Here is a 23,672-nt window from a genome sequence, read left to right as displayed (position 1 = left end):
TCATGATTTCGAATTTTTTCGTTCCAAGAAAAAAAACACTTATCATAAGTATGAACGTTCGAATTCATACGGTGTAGTACATACAATTAAAAATAGTATAGATTTTGGAACGACCTTATCGATGCAGAAAATTTTCCTCGAAATTAGTACCGCTATCTTATCTCAGGATCTCAAATTTCATTGTTAGAAATATATACTTATCATAATTATGAACGTTCGAATTCATACGGTGTAATATATACGATTAAAAATAGTTTAGATTCTGGAACGACCTTATCGATGCAGAAAATTTTCCTCGAAATTAGTACCGCTATCTTATCTCAGAATCTCGAATTTCATTGTTAGAAATATATACTTGTCATAATTATAAACGTTTGAATTCATACGGTGTAATATATACAATTAAAAATAATTTAGATTTTGGAACGACCTTATTGATACAGAAAATTTTCCTCGAAATTAGTACCGCTATTTTATCTCAAGATCTCGAATTTTATTGTTAGAAATATATACTTGTTTTAATTATGAACGTTTGAATTCATATGGTGTAATATATACGATTAAAAATAATTTAGATTTGGAACGACCTTATCGATACAGAAAATTTTCCTCGAAATTAGTACCGCTATTTTATCTCAGGATCTCGAATTTCATTGTTACAAGAAAAATACACTTGTCAAAATTATGAACGTTCGAATTCATACGTTGTAATATATATGATTAAAAATAGTTTACATTTTAGAACGATCTTATCGATATAGAAAATTCTTTTCGAAATTGGGACCATCTTCTTAGCTCACGATCTCGACTTTCATCACTGCAAGAAGAAGAAGAAGAAAAAGGAGGAGGAGGAAGAGGAGAAGAAACAGAAGAAGAAAAAAGAGAAGAAGGAGAAGAAGGAGAAGAAACAGAAGAAGAAGAAAAGAGAAGAAGAAGAAGAAGAAGGAGAAGAAACAGAAGAAGAAAAAACACAAGAAGAAGGAGAAGGGAGAAGAAGAAGAAGAAGAAGAAGAAGAAGAAAAAGAGAGAACTCTCGATGGTACACGCGAGTTACATTCATAAGCCAAGGCAGCATCGGTTCGCGCATACCTTCTCGTCGTTCCTTTTTTACGCTCTCGAATCACGAAGTCTGTACGCTAATTGATCGAGTCCGAGCACGGTTCCACTCGTGTACCACGTATTCCACTTGGAATACTCTCGAGAGGCTGGCCTAGAGGTAGATACAGAGGGGCGAGAAGAGGGAGAGGATAATGAAGATGCGCAGGCACGACGCTTCCTAGAACCGCACGACTTCTTTCGCCCTCTCTCTTTTCTCTCTCCCTCTCTTTCTCCCTCTCCATCTCTTTCTCCCTCTTTCGAAAGGGAAGACTCCCTCCGGCGCATTTAACTTCCTTTAACTTTTTCATTTCATTCTATCTTTCTCTCTCCCTCTCTCTCTCTCTCTCTCTCTCTCTCTCGCTCTCTCTCTTTCTTTCTTTAGAGCCTTTCTAAACGTATTTACAACATACAGCATCGTGAACTTCCCTCACCATCTTCGTCAGTATGCTCTTTTCTCTTCCGATCTTTCTAATAAAGTGACAAATATCCTTTATTCTCTCTCTCTTTCTCTCTTTCTTTCTTTCTCTCTCTCTCTCTCTCTCTCTCTCTCTTTCTGTATCTCTCTTTCTATATTTATATATTCGACGACTTTAAACTTTTCATACGTTTCTTTTATTTAATTATTTAAAAATATTCTGTAGTTTTTAATTTCTTTCAATTCCTCATAAAAAAAGAAAAAGATAAAAAGCGATAAATGTCTACATAAATAAGTAGGTACTTCTCAACATAGAAATGGGATTTTCGTAAGAAGCTTTTACTCGCTCTCGTTTGGACATAGCGCATAAAATTAAAAGCGGCTTATGCAAGGAGGGAGGGAAGGATCGTGAAATCTGGAATAGATAAAAAAGAGAAAAATCAATGTCGCTTCGAACGATTTTTTTTATTTGGAAGAACCGGCTGAACGATCTTTATCCTTTCGATTCTATCCTCCCACTTTTTCTTTTCTTTTTCCTCCTTCTCCTTTTTCTTCTTCTTCTTCTTTTTCTTCTATCCTCTTTCATCCCTCTTCAAGCGTTATGTTCCGCTTGCAAAGTTGTTTTTTGCTCATCGCAGGCAATGTTTCTTCCTTCTCGTTCATCGTACCTTTGATTGCACGAAACTAGTCGATTCTGTCTCACTTCGAATGAAGAAAAATGAGCGGAGAGGGGTATGTTGATCGGTTTAGAAAAAAAAAAGAAAGAAAGAGAAAGAAAAAAGATTATCCCTTATCTCTTTACCTTCCCACGTTGTCCCTCGGATTGCCCGTCGCACGTAACGAAATAGAAAGAGATAAAAGTCTCCTGATAAAGACGTAAAAGACCGACTCTGGTCGACTTTACGATTTTGCGATTGTCAGCGAGAACGTAGCAAACATTAGGGTCACTATTATGGCGTATAATGTCGCGTCGAATGATTTTCATGGGACACGGTAACGAGACCTTTGCGACTTTTATTCGATACTTTTATCGCTTTTTCGATAAGAGCCATTCTTGCGAGCAAGGAAATTGTTTTGTTCGGTAATTTTTCAAGTTGACGTTTCGTATTACGGTCATAGATTTACTTCTTTTTTAACACATACGTATTATAAAGAGAAAGAGAGAGAAAGAGAGATCGATAATGTAAATGATAACGAGTTTCGTAACGAGAACATTTACGTCGAGTTTGACTCGATTTGAAATTTTCTTTAAAAGTATTCTTGTCTTTTTATGATTCGATCTTTTTAAAATGGAATACCATAACAATTTTTTTTTTATTACAGAATGTCAATAAATTCTATTGAATGATGCCCATATATATATATATTTGATTCTAATAAAAAAATACCTAAATACAAGTGGTCTTAGTGAACAAATAAAAAAAAGAAAGAGAATGCAGAGAGCGCAAATGATTAATAAGTTGCCATTAACTTTCTCTCTTTAGTTTAGTTATAATTTCCTTGGGAATCGTATCGAATAAATGGTTTAATAATTTATAGTGTAAATGTAATGAAACAAACAAAAAAATATATATATGACTTTTTGGATTTTTGAAAGTAACTCGGGAATGTCGTGGGAAGGAGGTTCAAGATTATTCACAAAGTTATTCGAAAGTGTAGTAGATATACCGCCACACGAAGTAGGTATTATTAATCATCGTACGCTTGCAAACGAGGAGTTAACGACCTTTGAGAAAAACGACGATGATGCATTCACCTTCGACTTATTCAGAAGTCAACGTAACACGCTTATCCACAACTTTCGGTTCTATATTGAGTTCTTTAATTACCTAGCGTCCTCCCCTCTTATCCTTTTTCGATATTTAATTAAGTGGAGAAAGTTGAACTAGTATCTTTATCGGTCAATGATTTTTTCCCGAGAGCATCTCGTGAAGAGTAATCTTGTCTGAAACGAATGCCTTTCGAAAGTCGTTAAATCATATATCTCTATCGAATTTTATGTCAATGTATTTAAATCTTAAAAATTATAGTCATCAAAATTCGAAGAAAAAAGAACCCCTCAAAAAAAGAAAAGATAGGATAGTTGCAATGTACAAAATTAAAATAACGAAATAACAAAAGGAAAGAAAAAAAAATAAAAGAGGAAATACGGCAATAAGAAAAAAATAACAAAATTATTTTAAATATTACTTAAAATAATTAAAAAAAAAAAAAAATAATGAAATAACAAAATAACAAAAGAACGATAAAATTAATTCCCATAATTTTCATCCGATATTTAAATAATTAAATAATTTTTTTTTAAATATTATATTACTCTTTTTCATTATCAATTTCTATTAGTATAAATATATATATATATATATATATACCCCTATTAAATTTCATCCTACGATAGAATTTTCAATAGTTAAAGAAAATTCGATCCAATTCCAAATGACATTTCTAACGTTATTAGATGAAACGATGGATGGTCAATGTCTAGGACATACCGTTAGAAAATATCGACGACGGATATTGTAAATTGATCTTACATCTGGGTCGCAACGTAACGGGACGTTAGAAACACAAACGACCGGTTATGGTGAGTACAGTTTGCCAATCGATTATACGCGTCATACCGTGTGATAAACACGGACCGTCGTTTCCGCACACTGTCGAGTAAAGTATAGTCGGTAAAGAAAAAGGAGAAAAAAAGAAAGAGAAAAAGAGAAAAAGAAGAAAAGGAAAGGAAAAAAAACAAGAAAAGAAAAAAAGAAAAGAAAGTCATATCGTTTGGAGGATGAAAGTATGCGGAAATGGCGATTGGTGGGAGTCTGTTAAAGGCAGGAAATTCCCGGTGCGTTCGAACGGGTGTTCTTTGAACGGCACCGACTCCAGCGGGTTCTTCGGAAGGACGAAACAAGTTTCTGGGACCGGGTTACCCACATAGGATTCGAAGCTTCGGCTTGCCGCTACTACCTACTTATTCCGGCTGCATGCGACATGCGGCACGCGGCAAACGACACATACAAGTACCGAGAGAGAGAGAAAGAGAGAAAGAGAGAGAGAGAGAGAGAGAGAGAGAGAGAAAGAGATGGAGTAGAAACGAAGAGGGGAGAAGGAAGGAGACGCCGAGGTCGCTCGGAAAGGTCCGAACGAGCATCACCACTGCCGCCTACACACGTAAATGAAGATACCTAGGTATTCTCTCTGTGTGTTTACACGCAACCTCGCACCAGTCCAACTCCTCGAGATAATTGTGTCGCTAAGAACGATCGCTTTCAGCATCATCAATAAACAAAAATGTATTTCCATTGTTGTTCCATCAATCACCCCGCATCGATTACTCTCTTGTCTATCTACTATATACTCATATACTCTCTCGAACAAATCCTTACTGTTTGTCTGTCTGCGTCCGTTCGTTCAATGGAACGCTAGAAGATATGAGGAAAATTGAGAAATTCGTTTTATAGTTAAGAACATCTATAAATTTGAGAATAGTGAGTGATCATGCATTACTTTATCCAGATAATTGACCAGGAAGTTAACCGATAATAGTTTGAATTTTTTAAAAATTGCAATCGGCGCAGATCAACATTTCCTTGAGGATTTATTTCTAAGAAGCCATTTGTTATCATTTATACGTGTATACACGTGTAGAGGTTATAAATTCAAGATTTCGTCTCAAGGGATATTCATTTTCTTCGCATCAAGGGCGTGGTAAGGGGAACGAGCGAAGAGCATAAAGATGAAGAGGATCGTCGTAAACGTCGCGTTCTTCCCTCCCCCTCCTCGTCTCTCTTCATCCACCACCCTTTACCCCCTCAGTCGCCCTCTGGCACCATCGTAAAGACTTCTATCTTGGTTGGTCTCCGCGTCGTAATATCTTGTAACATCAGCTTCTTCTATGCAGATATACAACACAACGAGTGTAAGCAAGCAAGCAAGATATGTCTAACGCTTGATCGCGTTATACCAACGTAATCTAGATTTCCTCTTTCATTATTAATCGTCTTTTAATAATGGAAAGAAGAGTCGATGCATTTTCTTTTTTATTTTTTTTTTTTTCTTCTCAATGATTCCCCAACGAACTATTTGCTCATATAAATTAGATACACGTAGTCTTATTTCACAAAAAAAAAAAAAAAGAAAAAGAAGGAAGTTCTCTATTAGAGAGATATTTCGCAAGACCACTCCTTTCAACGATTAATCTAATCCAGATCTTTGCAGCTCGATCGTACGTACATACATAAGTATATAGTAGATCGATCACTTTAAACGGTAAACCTTTTTCGGACTTTCAAATGTGCATTATTGTGTGTACAGAGATGGTAACTCTTCGTTTCACAAATCACTTTGACCGTCAAAGTAGCAACCATCTGGCACGTTCGCGTATTCATCTGTATATGTATGTGTGTGTGTCTCTCTCTCTCTCCCTCTTTCTTTCTCTCTCTCTCTCTCTCTCTCTCTCTATATCTCTCTCTCTCTCTCTTTCTCTCTTTGATTCTCTTCCTACGTGTTTGCCTCTCCCTACGACATTTTATCTTTCCTTCACGATTTATGGCTTTCTCGATTCTCTCTCTCTCTCTCTTTCTCTCTTTCTTTCTTTCTTTCTCTTTCTATCTCTCTTTAACAGAATCTCCTAGATCGCGAACTACGACGTCCTTCGGCGGCCACGGCGGTACATCAAAGACCACCGAATCCCGCTTACGACGCTTTACGATAACTTTACGAGTCGGAATATCACGGACGAGGCGATATTTTCGTGCGATTCCCTGCCATCCTCGCGGGACATCGATCGTTTTTCTGACGTTCCATCGCGATAGCCACGTTTCTCTTCGTGTTTCTCCTACCACCCGCTGCTTATCGAGCAATACGTTACGACGCCTATGCTGTTCGACGTTGAATTTAACGCTTTTAACGCAAGATACGAGAATGTTTTCTTATATGTTGTTACTTATCGTGCGTTAATACTTCTTGTTTTTCTATCTTTTTTCCGTTTCTTTTCTTTTCTTTTCTTTTTTTTCTTTCTTTTTCTTTTTATTTCTATTTTTCGAAATACCTAAGTATTCTTTTTTTTTTTAATATAACTGTTCCGATTGTACGAGTTTATGTATATATAGTTTATAAACATATATATAATATACATATATATATATATATATATATATATATATAGTTTTTTTCGTATTTAAACGATGCTTGATAAAGCAGCTGCGTGAAGATAGCGAAAAAAGCTTTTACGGCAACTTTATGCATTTATATATATAGATATCTTTTTAAAATACCATTCATACTGTGTCATTGTAATAACACGTTAGAAGAATTAGCTTTCTAATTCGATGATACCATCGAGTTTCTCACGTTCGACGAATCCTTCGAACACGACTAGAGTATTATATTATCTAAACATATTAACGACACACTGTTTTACATATATGCATACAAGTAATATAACCTTGCACTCGCCCTCTTTTCCAAGATCATTCATTATATCACCATGTTTATACAAGATAGTATTATATCGCTTTTATAGTATATCTTTCGGTCAATCATATTTTCCTTAGCACAGAATAATCTCTGTAATAATAATAAAATATTTACATAATCGATACTTCGTAATAACAGTTTGTATCAAATTATTGATTAAATTCGATGATAGTTCAAGGTCTTATCGTTAAGTAAGTTTTAATATCGAAACGTAAAAAAATATCAGATACAACGTGCTTATACATAGTACATATAAATTCCTTTTATCTAAGATCACATTTAATATCTCTTCCTCTAATCGACTTTGAAGCGTTCGATCGAATAGTTAGAGGTACTTTGTTATTTACGTATATGTTCGAGATAAACGAGGAAAATCTTATAACATAAGAGAAGATCGCTCGGCAGCATGAGAGAATAGAGTGATCGTTTGTAACACGGAAGCAAGTGTATCGAATTTAAACAGAAAGGTAGGAAGAAGAACCGTCGTCGTATTCTCTTAGCGCATACTTCGGATTCAGAATAGAGAGGGATGTTGCTGTTGGGAACGATTGGACGAAGGCAGAGATCGCGGCTCGTAAAGCGAAATAAACTTGACGCTTAGTACTACGGCGGAGGCGTTTTACGATTTCCCGGTGAAGGGTTTGCTTCATGAAGAGAACCTCGAAATCGAAGGAGTCTCGGTCCTGAGAATATACATAGGCGTGTACACGTCGACAAACCAACTTCGTTCCTCATATCGTTCGTTCATCGAATTAACAATCGAAATTCGAGTCGATTTTTTTTTCTTTTCTTTTTTTCAATTTCTATTCAACGACCGAACGCCGAATATGCTTCGTTAAAAATTTAATAAGAATGTCTATTTATTAATGAAAAAATATATTTATATATTTATATATATAAATATATATATAATTTAAATATATATATGTATAAAAATATGTATATATATATATTTAAATATATTTATATATTGTGTGTGTATGTGTGTGTGTGTCTACCTACATATTTACAAAAAAAGATCATATTTTTCTTTTTTTTGTTTCAGGTAAGAGTCATCATCGACATCATGATTTTATTACCAACATTTCCTGTATCCGTCATGATAATTTTGCGGCCATCAGGTATAACGAAAGTTAAAATGCAAATTGCTCGCTCGTTAACTAAACCGTCCTATCGATCGTCTAAGATACATACATAGATTATATACATATATAGCAAACATTAGTAATATACGCTTGTAGAACCTTGAGGGCCAAACCCTCGCCTTTGATCTTTTTTCCTCGTATTATATTTCCCGACGTCGTCGTTCGTGATCTCGTTTCAATGATTCTCCCACACGGTTCATCGATGATTATACTTTTTTTTTTCCCATCGATAAACTAGAACGTAGACATGTATATCCATCGAATTATAATGACCGATCCATCGGATCGTTAAGGTTATCGTGTTGATTCTCTCATAACCTCGATATGTTATATATTACAGTATAGTATATATACCTGAGATTATTTATTTTTCTTAGAAATTATATATACTTACGTACTATAAAATTTTATCTTGCGTGAAATATTTATGTGTTAAAACATATTATTCTCGAATATTAAAATATTTGTTTGTCTTTTTTCGTAAAGCAGAGATCGTGTTCGCTCGTAAAATGGATGATAAATAAAAATATTTAAAAAAAAGAAAAAAAAAGAAAAGAAAAGAGAAACAAAGAAAAAAAAAGAAAAAGTTAAAGATATATCATGTCGAGTGATCTCGTTTTATGTTCTATTAGTCACGCTTAATGACTAGTCCATTATTAATGATTCGACGAATGAAAGTTTATTATTACTGACTATCAGAATCTAATAATATAGATTACAGGGATAGTCTCACGGACTATTCGCACGATTGCTTTCTACATTCCATAATTGTAAACGTAACATCGTTTCGTATTTATCATGCGTGAGACTATTAAAAGTGACGGAAAATTAATGGAAAAAATACAGATAAGTATTTATTTGATTTTATACGTTTTTTTCTTTTTTTTTTTTTACAACTTATCGCTGGACGATGTTTTACAACTGATTTTTTATGCTAGATTATTTTCTTTTCTTTTTACTTAGTTTTTTTTTTCATTCGAATGACATAGATCGTTTTTTTAGAGTGTACCTTTCGTTGTTTTTTCGATTTCTTTTTTTCTTTTTTGTTTTTGTTTTTTTTTTTCTTCTTTTTAAGCCTCGAACGACTTATCGTAACACTTGCCGTACGAAGGTTGAAAAGGAAGGGAAGGTAAGGGTGGGGAGAAAGGTAATGAAAAGAAATCGATCGAGTTACGGTTATCGTCGGTTCGGTGACATTGAAAGTAACGTAATCGCGTAAACGAGCTCTCTCCCGCAGGTGGAAATAATTACGTCGTTTTCGCGAACGCGTCGAGCATGCCTACACGCTTGGAATACATACCGACGGCTTTTACGAACGAGGTCGAACGAGGATTTGCTCTTTCCCGATCCACAAACCCTACTTGATTCCTTCCTACACGATCGTTTTCAAGCGTTTACACGTTCCATTTAACTTAACGCACGTAGAATTACACTTCTTATTATTTTTCGTGCGTTGTTAAATTAGTCGATAGTTTTATCGACGACAAGAAATTCAAGTACTTAAGTATTATGGTTGCAACCTATCTGAAGATTTTTTCATTTATATGTGTATATGTGTATATATATATATATATATATATATATATATGTATCTATATATTTTCTACTCGATCATTAGAAAAAGAAGATACAACGAAGAGGATTATCAAGACTGAAATTTGATCCACGTTAAACAGAATAATAATAAGAAGAAGAAGAAGAAAAAATAAAAAAAATATTCTTGATCGTGATGACTACTTGACTACCAGTTTGAAGTAGCGAAAGAAAAAGAAAAGAAAAAGAAAAAAACAAAGAGAAAGAAGAAAAAAATCGTACAAAAGTACTTTACCGAGGTGATCGTTATCATCTCGTTACTTCCTTAACGTATATCGTTTTAGCCCTTTTTCGAAATGTCACAACGACGATGTTACGACTTTTTAGAAGATACGTAGATTGTAAGAAAAGTAAGTACAAACGACGTTTCTCCTATTCTCTCGCATTCGTATTCATTGGATACTGGTAACTATAATGGTATGAGCACGCCTTGCCACGAATACACGCGTTCTGGATTTTCAACAGGTGCGTGGACACTTCGGGAGGATATAAATCCAGATGGAAACATGTTCCAAGGTGGAAAGGTTGTCCTTTGGCGCGATGAGTGTACCAAGATAGGCCAAAGAAACATGTCCGACGTAATCTCTGACAAACACCTGTGTAAACACCAAAAACTCGACGTTATTTTTTCACGGTTAAAGTATAATTTATTACTGGGTTTCTTCTTTAATTTTTAAATTTATATATATATATATATATATATATGTATTAGGTGGACCAGAAAGTAATGTCGTTTCTGCGCATGTCGATATTTGATTGTGATTAAAAATAAGAACTTCTAAAATTTTATTCGTTTGAATTTAATTTAAGAAAGCGACATTACTTTCCGGTCCACCTAATATATATATTGTATAGAATTTTCCAATGATTTTCTTCGGACAATCAAAGAACACTGATCGATACGTGAACACATTAGTAATACATCTACTCGATGGAAAACGGTATTGTATTTTCGCGTGGGAGTCCATTCAACGTGGAACATTAATAATGAAATCCGTGAGGTAGAGTTGCGTTCTCCCCGGTATGAAATGCGACGGAAAATTCAAGACACGTATGTGTACGGTAACGCAGCATCTTGTTTATTGAAGTTTATGGGATTGCATGTGCCCGCTTTCGAGATAAAATCTATCTGACAGTGGAAATACACTTTGTACCGCGACGGGATAGAGGATCGTGTTCAACCGGTAAACCACGCTTACTACGTTAGTGTACGTATGCGCGTCTACGCCTCTTTACTATGCGTGTATATGTTCTATCTCTCTCTTTCTATATATATATATATATATCGTTTTCTCGTCTCTCTCTCTCTCTCTCTCTCTCTCTCTTTATCTCTCTCTCTCTCTTTTTCTCTTTATCTTTTTCTCTCTCACTTATTCTCTTACCGTCGTGTATATAAACTCAACTCATACATGCTCGTTTAACAACGATCGTATTATGCAACGATAACCGTATGCTCACCTGCTTCGCCGCGGTTTACGAGAAACGTTACTCACTGTTATTCCTATTAATTATTCGTTAACGTAACAACAATACCGGTGCTCCATTCGTACTCATAGATCTTCTATTTGACTAGAGTCATAATGGCATCCGCGTAACTTCGTAATCGTTGAATATTAATCTTTTCGGTATTAAAGCCGTGTTTTCAACTAATGTCCGAATGAAAGAGAGAGATAAAGAGAAAGAAAGAGAAAGAGAGAGAGAGAGAGAGAGAAAGAAAGAAGAAAAGATGCAATTTAATTCGTACTTTCTCGATTTCTCGATTGTTTGACCTCTCGTAAACAACTCTTATAGCAAACAAGTCTTTTGACTAAGTTTATAAACGTAGACATGAATTGGATATTTATTTTTTCTCTACGTATTTGTGCTTATCATTGTGTATAACGATGCTAATACCTTTATCCGTTCAATCTTTAAGAACATTCTTAGGTTCAAGTAGATAAGTTTGTTAACACTTCGAATTACGCGTAAATCACATATGGCCCACTTTTTCATTCGGATTTGATTTTAATAATTTTGCTTAAAGACGAAATATTATCATAAAATCCATCGTAAATGTATCGTCAACTGATACATAATTATCACATTTAATGGAATTTTTGTAAGATGGACCATTGATAATGGGTCATGCGGCCTGATAGAACGTTTTAAGTTTACAAGAAAATTCACTGTTGTTATCGTCAAATTATCAATTGTGTCGTTTTAATTTCACTTATTGTTTCTTATTAATATACGATGACAATTGTATAATTATTTCATGTGAGATATAAATAACATATAATACAAATAAAGGATTATATTGATCTCCTAATCTGAGTTTAAAATATGTTATAAAATAACAATTTATTTCGTTCTTTCTTTAAAACATTTAACATGCGCAATATTGGCAGAGAGAGAGAGAGAGAGAGAGAAAAAGAGAGAGTTTGTTAGACTTTCTCTCAAGGTTCATTTATTATTATACGGAATATTTAACTTTGAAAAATTCGTTGAATATCTCGTTAAAAGATAAAGAAAAATTTTTTTAATTTATAATCATAATAAATGCATATATATATATTTTTTTTTCTTGTTATAATACATATTTTCTATATATATATACACGTTTATTAATTATTTTGCTACTAAAATTTTTACTAAAATTTTTTTAATTTATAATCATAATAAATGCATATATATATATATATTTTCTTTTAATAATATATATTTTCTATATGTATACACGTTTACTAATTATTTTACCGATTTTATAAATAGCATATTTCATAATTTTAGAGATGTTTAGAATGAATTCAATAACGTGGGTCATGCACGACCCACGTGGCCTGAACTAAAACCCACGTGAAAGTACCCGGTCATTCAATGTGTTAATACTCAAAACATGTTAATCATTCCACGAGGAGAAAGAAATATTATACGTTAGGTGGTCGATCACCTCGAAGTGTCGAGAAATCGTTTAACCGGCATGGTTTATTACTTCGAGAGAACGTAAATCTTCGTTAACAATGAGAGAAATGACTGCTATGAAATGAAGCCGCGCGTATTATGTTTACCTCTCGTTGATCTTTTATTGGTCTTCGAATGGACTTCTTTCAATAAGTTTTGTTTAAATAATTTTACGAAGATATGATTTATAATGATTTTCGACGTTTCTATTAGACGAATGAAATCGTTTCGTTGTTTCATTTATAAAAACAATTTGTAGAAACAATTTAGGAGAAAAAGAGAGAGAGAGAGAAAAAAGAAAGAAAAAGAACTGATCATTCGATAGAGAAAGTAAACTAAATGTGATTAGAAAAAAAAAGAAATGTAATAAGAAAAGAATTTGCGACGTTTTAATATTAATTTATTATTAATATTCTTTTATTATTAATATTAATATTCTGTTTTCTTCGTTTCTTTAAACGTTAACAAATAAAGGAAGTAATAAAAAATATTATTTTGCCTTTTTATTTTCATAGGTCGCGAAATTTTTTTTAATATTACCGATAAATTAGATTAGAATCGGTTATTTATACAATTTTGTCGAATGTGTTTTTTTTTGTCGATTCTTGTTCGTAAACTCGTGTGTGTTACCTTTCGATTCGGCAACACGTTCACGCGATCATTAATTATCTTTGTTTCGCGGTATAGATCATGATTTATCACTAAGTAATTTTTCTTTTACACCGGCGATAATAGTAATCCATCCGAATGAAATCGTTATCTATCACATGAGCGATGAATTACAAGAAAAATGTCAACAGAAAGAGAAAGAAAAAGAAAAAGAAAAAGAAAAAAGAAGAAAAATTTAATGGCCGAAGATATTTAAATAAATAGAAAATTTATATCAGTGCATTATCTCAGTGCATTATCTCAGTGCATTATCTCTTCTCAGTCGTACATACCCATATACGCATATATACATACATATATATACATATACAAACATATATATATATATATATATATATATATATATATATATATATATATACTTACTTATCTCTCCTTTGTAAAAGCAACACCGTTAGAAAATATAAAAAGATGTCTCGTTATCTCGAGGATGGGCTAATAAAAAGAATATAGAGTGAGGCGCGGAGAAGAGATGACTATGTTACATCTTAGTGCGGTACAATAAGCTGACAGCGGCTCACGAAACTCAAAGGGACTCACCGACTATTTTGCCCTTTACGAGCTAATCGACCTATCTGACTTATTTGACATAGCTGTTTCGGACGACGATACAAGCGGCTTTTTATTTTATCATCAAAGAGCTTTTTTTTTGGGAATATGGCAAGGGGGAAAATGGCGACGATGAGGTGGACATTATCGTTGGAACTAAGTGAATAGCTTACATATTATATGAATCACATTAGGCCATCAGATTTATCTAATTATAAAATTTTTGGTTAGGGCCAATCAATGTTCCTTTGTCATGTTTTACTTCGATTAGCAATATTTCGGATGAAATCGGCACGTTTATCAAATAAATATATTATTTACTAATTGGTTATCAAATTTCTTTTCTCTTTTTTTTTTTAAGGATTAACATGCGTATAAAAGATAAGTATGGTTTAGCAGATAGAAATAATTTATTCAACACTTGTCATTGTCGAGACTTTTTATTTTTGATTTATAAAAAGTTATAAAAAAGATATCAGAAAATATAATGATGATCAGATGTTACGTTCGTTATTTTTATATTTCTTTTTCTTTTCTCTTCTTCTTCTTCTTCTTCTCCTTTTTTTTTTCTATTCAACTTTTCTTTTGTAATAGATCAAAGCGGTAAATCGACAAAAGCCGTTTGACACTGAGATGCCGACGACGGCGTCATGGCGGTCAAGAGCACCGCTACTTTTTCTTTTCTTATCTTTTCTTTCATCCGATCGAGCGCAGCCACGTGGTGTGCGTTTCTTTCTCTTTTCTCTTTTTGTTAAAACGAACGATTAAACTTTACGACACCATTACAAGTCCATTTCGTCGAGTGTCATGACGCGTTTAAGAGTATTGTAATCTCTTTGTTCAAGTATAATATTAAAAAGTGATAGTTACAGTAAGAATAAAAGATATTGATGTTAGTCGTAATGTTGCACGAGATTTAGAAATTTAGTTTATATTAAAATAAGATACCTAACGTTCTGAATGAAACGATAAATTTTCTTTTACCAGAGAACGTTTTAGGTTTTATGGGAAATCAAGACTGATGCATGATCGTAAACAATTTCCCGTTTATTGATCGTTGAAACCTCAGGAAAGAAAATGCATAGATGCGTATTTCGTAACAGTTTAGTGAAACCAATGATGGTCTTTGCACAAAAAAAAAAAGAAAAGAAAATAAAGAAAAATAAAAACATTTTATTTAAAACAATTTTAAAGAACACAAATGTTCCTCCCATGGGAGACTCCGATTGATTTTACTTTTATATTTCGACATTTTAATTTTACGAGGGAATTTCCGAGGGATTTATTTCTATTTCAGACATAATTCATAGCCACGCAATATCATTAAAGAACTTAAATCGGATCTAAACGATGCACTTGTTATTTTCTCACGGTCTATAAATATAGGTATACGATCTTCTCGCATAAACGTGTGCGATAAAATGAAAAAAGAAAAAATAGATTTTTCCCCATAAAAATAGATTTTCATACAAATTTCGTAAATTATATTTTGGAAAAAAAAGAAAATAGAAAATAAAAAAAATATCGCGTAGAATCGCAAAAGAAAATAGCTGGAACACGTAGAAAGCGCAAACGTTCATTGTACTCGAAATCCAGATGGAAGTAAAAACCAATAAACGTGGACTCGAATTGTCGAGACAAAGGATCGTAAAATTTAATTACCCATTGAGCACCGCGGTAGTCGATGAAACTGGTCGATAGTAGTAGAGAAGTGTGTATATATATATATATATATATATATATATATATATATATATATATATATATATATATAAAAATATACAAATCAAAACAAAATAAAAAAAAATAGTTAGATAGATCGGTCTGGTCCGAAGTTGGCCGCATCTTGATCGACCATAGAAGAAGGCAACGTTGTAAAGCCTCTTATCCTTTATGTCGAGGATTCCTTATTTTAATTTCTTCCTAGGAGCTCTTGCGTTTTACAGCTCAATGATTTTGCGATCGCGTATCTCTACGCGAAAGCATGATCGCATCGCTCGACTCGAAGCTTACTATACTCTTTCAATCGTACGTATATACGTATATATGAATATAAGTACATACGTATATACATATGTACGTTCGAATCGCTCGATATGTATCGTCATTTTCGTATTATTTATTAACTTTCTCCGTTAAAATCCATCCAACATAAAATGTGAGCATGGAAAAATATAAAAAAAGAAGGGGAAAAGAAAAAAAGAAAAAGAAATAAGTATATATACACACCTATTCTTGATTATTATATTCGAAGAAAGAAACTTTTTTATTTTTATTTTTATTTTCTTTTTTTTTTTAATTTTTACTTTCACGAAATATCAAAATATCGAAAGGAACAGAAAGAGAAAAAGAGAGAGAGAGAGAGAGAGAGAGAGAGAAAGAGAGGCAGACTCGAAAGTAGATTCGTGCAATAAAGAAAACCGAACTAAACTTGAATATACCATACGTAAGTACATAAGTAAGTACATAAGATTCGCGATTATTTCTCGGTAAAGAGGGAGAGGAAGAAGATAGATAGAGAGAGAGAGAGAGAGAGAGAGAGAGAGAGAGAGAAAGAGAGAGAAAAAGAGGGAGAGAGAGAGACACTATAAGTCATGTTGGACTTGGTAGGCTAACGTTTGAATGAAAAAAAGGTAAAGAAAAGAAAAGAAAAAAGAACAGAAAAAGAAAAGAAGAATCATATACGAAAGATATTCCTCTCTCTGGCGGAGGATTCATTGCGGTCGTTAATTGTTTCACCCGGCATTAGCATATAAATGTAACCACCATGCCGATATGATCGTTAAACGCAAGAAGACACATTGGACGTGAACGTCTCGATTCAACTGTGCGTCCTTCGACCGGACTCCTCCTTGCTTAACCGAGAAACGACTAAGTATCCTCTGGTTATATTAATTAACTTTTCGACGGTATAATGATTCGCGTGCGCTCGTTCATTCAACGGAGGAGAAAAATCGACCGCCAACCTATAACGTATCATGATCGAGTTTATACCTATAAGCTCGAAGTAATTCTTTTTTCTTTTTTGTCTTTTTATTTATTTTTTCTTTTTTATCAAAGTTTTAAGTATACATATATATATACAGATACATATATTTACATATATCTACTCGTCGATTTTCGATATACGAGTCCATTGATGATATATCGATACAATTAATATAAACGTATATTTTATTTATTTTATTTATTTAATTTATTTAATTTATTTTTACGCCAAGTATTATTCCTTTTTCTTCCCCTTTTAGCCCACCTTCCCAGCTTCGCTAATTATACATAAGTAATCACGATCGAATGGTCGATTCGTTAATGTATTTCTCGTTTAAGGACCTATGAGACGTATATGTACTTACGTGCATGGAATGGCAAGGGGAAAAGAAAAGGTTCGAAATGCTGAAAAACCGAGACCCGTCGCATAAATCGCGTTTTGCTTGGCTGCCTGCTTTCGCAGGCTAGGGCAACGTCGCTTTTACCACGGTGGCATGCAGAAACGAGCAAAGTGCACCATCGTAAAGCTTCGTTTCTCTTTCCTTATCCTCCTCCACCTTCTCCTTCATCTTCCTTCCTTTCTCCTCATCCTTTCGACCAACCCTCATCCATTCTCCCCCTTCTGTATCTATCCCACTCTCTACTACTTTTCTCCTTCTCCTCCTCCTCTTTCTGGGATGAATGGAAGACTCGGACTCTATCGAGCAAACTCTACTGGTTGGCAAGTGGAGCACGTCTATAAAATAAATAGCAGCGAACCTTGCTTATACTTCTCCTTCGCTTTGCTATTGAACTTTAGAAGTCGCCGTAAACCTTTTAAACTCTCCTTTCGCCGTTGGTCGCGCACACGATCGATTCCCGATAAGATCACCGGCTCCTTTCGAAAGTATTACGGTTGATTATACGCGTGCCGTATTCCGTTAATAAGTCACGAGTTATTGCCAATTTCTGATCGTTTTACTTTCAAATATTATTATTAGACATTTATGTACTCACTGATATATTTTTATCATTCTTAAAAAAAAATGTATATATATATATATATATATATATATATATATATTTATATATTAAAAAAAAAGATGAAGAAAATCTATCTAATATGGTGGATCCATAATGGTGGTTATGCAGTATCGATATTTTTTCTCTTCTTCGTTTGTCGGTTACAAATAATTCATCATATTCGTTTCCTCGAAGGAAGAAATTAAATCAAAAAGTCTATAATTTCAAGAGCGTTATATATACATATATATATATATGTAACAAGGAGGGACGCGGTAAGAATCATTAAAAGACTCTCGTTACGAATGATAGTAAGTTAATATCCAATTACGGTGCATTTATAATGTCGAAAAACCGGACATGTATGAGATGAAAAATTATCGGGAGTAATAGCGAACGTCCCGTAGAGCATCTCGATGGGTCCGAAAATTATTGGGTGTAAGACGTTAATTTGTTCGATAATCATTACCTTCGTGCATCTTCTTCGATATTTTTTTTTCTTTCGTTTTGTTTCGTTTCGTTTTATTTTGTTTCAGTCATATCGGAAAATCTAACTCTCGTTTCTATCGTATTTTCACTTTTTTAATCTTTTTTTCTACCTTTCCAAGTAACGTTTCGATAAAATCCTAGATGAAGACTCTCGTCTTCTTGGATTTCGATTTTTTCTTTTCTTTCTTTCTTTCTTCTTTTCTTTCTTTTTTTCTTTTTTTTTTTGCGATCAAGGCCGAACATTTAATTGGATCATACAAGAATATCTCAGGTTTACCACGGCTAATTATTATGGTAATTATTTTTAGATCATACTGCGTTCACGGCTCGTCGAGCGAGTATTCGAAACATTCGCTTTGAAGTTTCACCGATGAAACTTAGTATGTACGCGATGTTTTAACCAATGAGAGACTTCTTCCGTAATCATTTCTAATAATCACTTGAAGAAAACGGTATAGAAATCGGCGATAATCGTTACATCGACCTATCGAAGTCATTAGGTTATTCACATATCATGTGTCGTCGGTTTTAACTATCATCATTGGGTTTCTATAAGAAAACTAACTATATGGATTAATCAAAATGATTTCATTGCATGGGTTCTTCATAGAAGAATTCCTCTAAATTTGTTTTCTATTTAAAACATAAATTTATCGTTTTAATATATATTTAAAATGTACCTTTATCATAATTATAAATTACGGTTTCTCGGCTATCTGTAGGGAGAAAAAAGAAAAGAAAAAAGTAAAAGAGGAAAAAATATGTAAAACCGATGAACGTTGCGTTACTATCTTTGTTATTTATGCACACGTAAAGAAGAAGAAATATTATATAAATCAGAGGAGATTCTTTACCGAACGCGAACCGATAATTATAGGTTGAGGTGTTACCAAGAAGAGAGGGGTGTTGTTCCTGATAAGAAGCCGAATGAAATATCGTGTTTTACACGATATATAAAGCTCGAGTTACTCGTTATACCTACTTACATTACTTACTTGTCCCGTATCGTTTACCTCGAATCTTTCTCCGACGGGCACTATGATATTCTGCCCATTTTTATATTTAATTTATAAGAAAAAAACAAAAAAAAAAAAAAATATATATATATATATATATATATATATATAATTTTCTCTTGAGCTCGAGCTCGTACATTTATATAATTTAAGCGAGTCGTCTATACGATATCTTCTTCGTTAAATTATATTCGATAAATATTTTAATGATAGAAAAATCCTGCTTGATAGACCGAAGAAGATCTGGCCTTATCTGAATTTAAAAGTTGATAACCTTGAATCGAACCACCTGTTACTACTGGTAACGTCACGCTCGAATTATTTCGATCGTAATAATAGGACGAACCAAACGATTATTATCAGTTGGTCTAAGATTTAATTCGTGGCATATCGAAGTTTAGATACCTTATCTATGTATTTCTAATCGTTCCATTACATTCTCTTAAAGAAAATCTCGTTGGTAATCGTAACCAACGGCATTTTATATTCCACGGACTAGGAAGTTGTCTAACCTATGGAATATAAAGAAGAAGAAGAAAAGGTGGATGAAGAAGAAGAAGAAGAAGAAGAAGAAGAAGAAGAAGAAGAAGAAGAAGAAGAAGAAGAAGAAGAAGGAGAAGGAGAAGAAGAAGAAGAGAGCACCGAAGGTGAGAAAAGCTTCTGGCAGCTGTTCGTGTCTCGCATCGTACACCATCGTAGACCGCAAAATTCCTACGTAATTTCTGAGTGGTCGATTCCATTGCTCGACCGAGCATTACCTACCTACATACATACCTATCCCTTTCACCCTCCCTTTCCCTTGCTCACGAACACGTGCGTATCGTTTTATAATACGTGGATGAGCGCGTTAACCCGTATTTCTTTCGTCACTATTTCTTCTTCTTCTTTTTTCTTTTTTTTCTTTTCTTTCTTCTTTCTATATCATCTCTCTTGGAAATGGTTAAGAGAGCGCGATATTTTCACTTGGCCGAGCATTTCTTTACGTTACAAAATTTCGATCGAAACTCGATCTGCATTTTTATGAGGGAAGAAGACTGCTAGGATAATTGCAAATTGCGTTCCAACCCCCCTTCTCCCGGCTCGCATTCTACCCCCCTCTCCCATCTATCCTACTCCGATCGCGAGATCGAATCGTCTCTTCTCTGCTTAGAAAATATTTAGGAATGCGTTGAACCATCTTTCTCCTTCTTCTCTTCCTTTCGCCCCTTCTCTCTCTCTCTCTCTCTCTCGTTTTTTCTTTTTCCTCCTTCATCTTCGTATTAACAACTTTTCTTTCTATTTGTGCGCGAACTAAAGTCCGGTTTTTGTCCGTCGCCATTTGTGGTTAATACGGTCATCGGTCCGAGGAACCTTAGTTACTTACTTACTTACAATAATGACGATAGATACTTCCATAAAACATGCCAGAGATGGAATTTAGGGCGTGCTGTTATTCCAATGGCAATTGACTAGCCGTAACGGATAATTAACACGGTATTAAGAGTTATCTCCGTAAATTCATCGGATCGTCGTACCTTCGAAACGCCTTCTCAGAGTCGACCGATATTCACCTAACGTGATTTACGACCTTTTATCACGCCAGGCTTGCGTTCTCCTCCTTCTCCTCCTCCTTCTCCTTTTTCTTCATTCTTTCTTCATTCTTCCTCTTCCTCCTCCTTTTTTCACCTTTGATTACTTTTTCTTCCCCTTTTTTTTCGATTTATCAGAAAAAAACATCGAGGATATCTTTTGAAGATAATCGATATCTTTTGAAGATAATCGATATCTTTATCGGTATTCATTTTGATTCGTCATAAAAAACATCTCAAATATCTTGAAAGGATATCTTTTGGAGTTAATCGATATCTTTATTAGTATTCATTTTAATTTGTCACAAAAAATATCTTAAAAAGATATATTTTGAAGATAATCGATATCTTTATTGTTATATATTTTGATTCATTAAAAAAAAATGTTATCTCTTTTAACGAATTTTATTCATTCTCATACATGTTGCTTTTTATCTTATTTTTATAGGATTATTTTAAAACGTGGGATTAATGTGACATTAAAAAGTAATATTTTTCCAAAATTGGATTTTGACGATTGCTTTTTCACAATTCTTTTCTTTTTGTTTCTCTTTTCTTCTTCTTCTTATTTTATTTTTTATTTTTTTCTATTCACGGTGCAAAAATAGCAAAATTTCTTTCAGGGAAAGCCGAGAGTATAACGAGTAAGCGTGGAACGAATCGCTTCGATTAGACGCACGGACACGTTCGAGAGGAGAGACGAATCGTCAAAGGGTTAAAGGTTAACCTTAGACGTTCCGAACGTTTCTAAGGCGTTTTACCGTCTTAGATTTCGCTAGAAATTTCTATTGAAATCTATTATTGAAATGAAGTATTCGATTTCGATTTCGAAATGTTTGAAATTTCGATTCTCGCGATTGGAAATTGTTATTCGTTTGCGCAAAAGTATATAATAATTTCAAATGAATAATTTTGCAAACTCTAAATCGTAGGAAAGTTTTAAATTAAGAAAATTAGTTATCGATCGTTCTGATTACGATCTTTTGAAAAACTTTTCGCCTCTCTTTTCTAATCTCTCTATATCAATAAAATCTGATGAATTATTCTTTGGATAATGGAGTTACGTCACTTTGTTAACACGTATATTGTACTTTCTTATTTAATTGCTATGTTCAGTTAGTTTTCTCTCGAATGATGATAGGCCTTACTCTTTCGTAGGTACTTCGTATATATGTGCACATAGCCACTGGTAAAACTTGGAACACGTTAGACGCTGTACGATAAGTCGCAACGCGTCCACATGTTCCTTATTCACACAAACGTACACACACGCACGCACATATATACATATATATATATATACATACATACATACTTTACGTTACATGCGGGTATCTCGAATATCCTTTCTACGTGAGATCAACGCGGGATCTATCCCGCGATCATGCGCGAGTTTCCCATGGATTTCACTAGCAAGATGATGCGGGCATATCGCTGTCTACCTCATAGTTAAAGGTCCTCTTAGGGGTCATCCCTCAGGGATAAAACCCTCCGAATTAGGCTATCGTTTATAGGAAAAATTCACTATTGGCAAACCGGCTCGCAATTAACGTCCTATCTTTCTTTCGTTTAAGAATAAACCGCTCTTCGTATTTCTTCTTACAATCTCCGAGTAGTTAAGTTAACGCCCGGCCGATACCTACAAGTTTTTCAAGGACTAATGGAAATTTTCGTTTTCTTTTTCTTTCTTTCTTTCTTTCTTTTTTTTTCTTCTATATAATATTATCGGATGACAATGACTGGAGGTATGAAATACATTTATAATTTTTTACGAAGCTCAACGGTATATAAAGTTACGTCGAATAACCAATCGTTCATTAGATTCGTGGTCTAGTGCTCAATCCACCGTAACGAGTCTAACAATAATACTTTTCTTTTTCTTTCTTTTATTATATTACCAGATGAATGTTCGCGTAAATTCTAACGCGAGTTCGAACGGATGGATCGTGTAACACGAAGGAACCATTAATTCCAAAAGATCGGTCCGTATGTCAAAATTATCGTGTTGACCATCGCTAAAGGATGTTACCGTTACTTCCTCCTTTCTCGCTCGTGGGAATGATAAAAGAAGATCCAACTCGGAGATCAATAATACCAACATTCTCTCTTGTATCTTCCGTCATTCGCGATGTAAGTCGAGCGATACATACCTAAAGTATACCGTGTATTTTGATTTTAATCGTTTCGAATCAATGACTATACGGTCAAAAAGATTACTTATTGTAAAAATTTTGCTTTGTAAAAATTTTTGATTTATTGAATTCGATTTGAGATTGCGACATGACTGCGTTAAAAAAAAAAGAAAAAAAAATGAAAAATAAAAAAGGAAGAAGACAAAAAAGAAAAAGACACGAAAAAGAAGTTATTGAAATTATTATTAAACCGGAGGCGAGATCGTTGCATATCTCAAAGTCTTTCATCGATCATACACTCGTTCTTCTCCCTTTTGCACATTTAACACTCGTGCTTATTTGTCTCCCACTCTCGCTCGTGATAATTTATTTCTCTTGTCGTCGGTTGCGCGCATAATCGCATAACCGTACGTCTGTATAAAGTATTAGAAGCCCTTTATGTACTGTACATACGTTTACGGTCTTGCCGAGGAAACGACGGGGCTCCTTCACGGAACAATGTCGTTTCGTAACTTCTGCGGAGCTCGCCGACTTTCCGCTTCGCGGAAGAGTCCCGTACGTCTTCCGTTCTTAAGGTAGATGGTACGATTGCTTTT

At 34.0% G+C, this 23,672-nt stretch overlaps 1 protein-coding gene and 1 long non-coding RNA gene across 6 annotated transcripts in view; both read left to right on the top strand.

The window, feature by feature from the left end:
* The window catches only part of LOC124424587 (serine-rich adhesin for platelets-like), a 129,567-nt gene that overhangs the window by 34,982 nt on the left and 70,913 nt on the right, over positions 1-23,672 (top strand). The window lies entirely within an intron of this gene.
* LOC124424589 lies at positions 7,290-12,175 on the top strand. 2 transcript variants are annotated; one of them, XR_006942335.1, is made up of 4 exons: positions 7,290-7,452; positions 8,031-8,106; positions 9,749-10,073; positions 10,189-12,175. It is a non-coding gene; the product is annotated as an uncharacterized LOC124424589 (long non-coding RNA). The 2 variants fall into 2 exon arrangements; XR_006942334.1 differs by lacking the exon at positions 8,031-8,106.

Source organism: Vespa crabro, chromosome 6 (genome assembly GCF_910589235.1).
Source record: "Vespa crabro chromosome 6, iyVesCrab1.2, whole genome shotgun sequence".
NCBI lineage: Eukaryota > Metazoa > Arthropoda > Insecta > Hymenoptera > Vespidae > Vespa > Vespa crabro.
The sequence above is the reverse complement of the archived record's forward strand: the minus strand, read 5'-3'. Positions and strand labels throughout refer to the sequence as shown.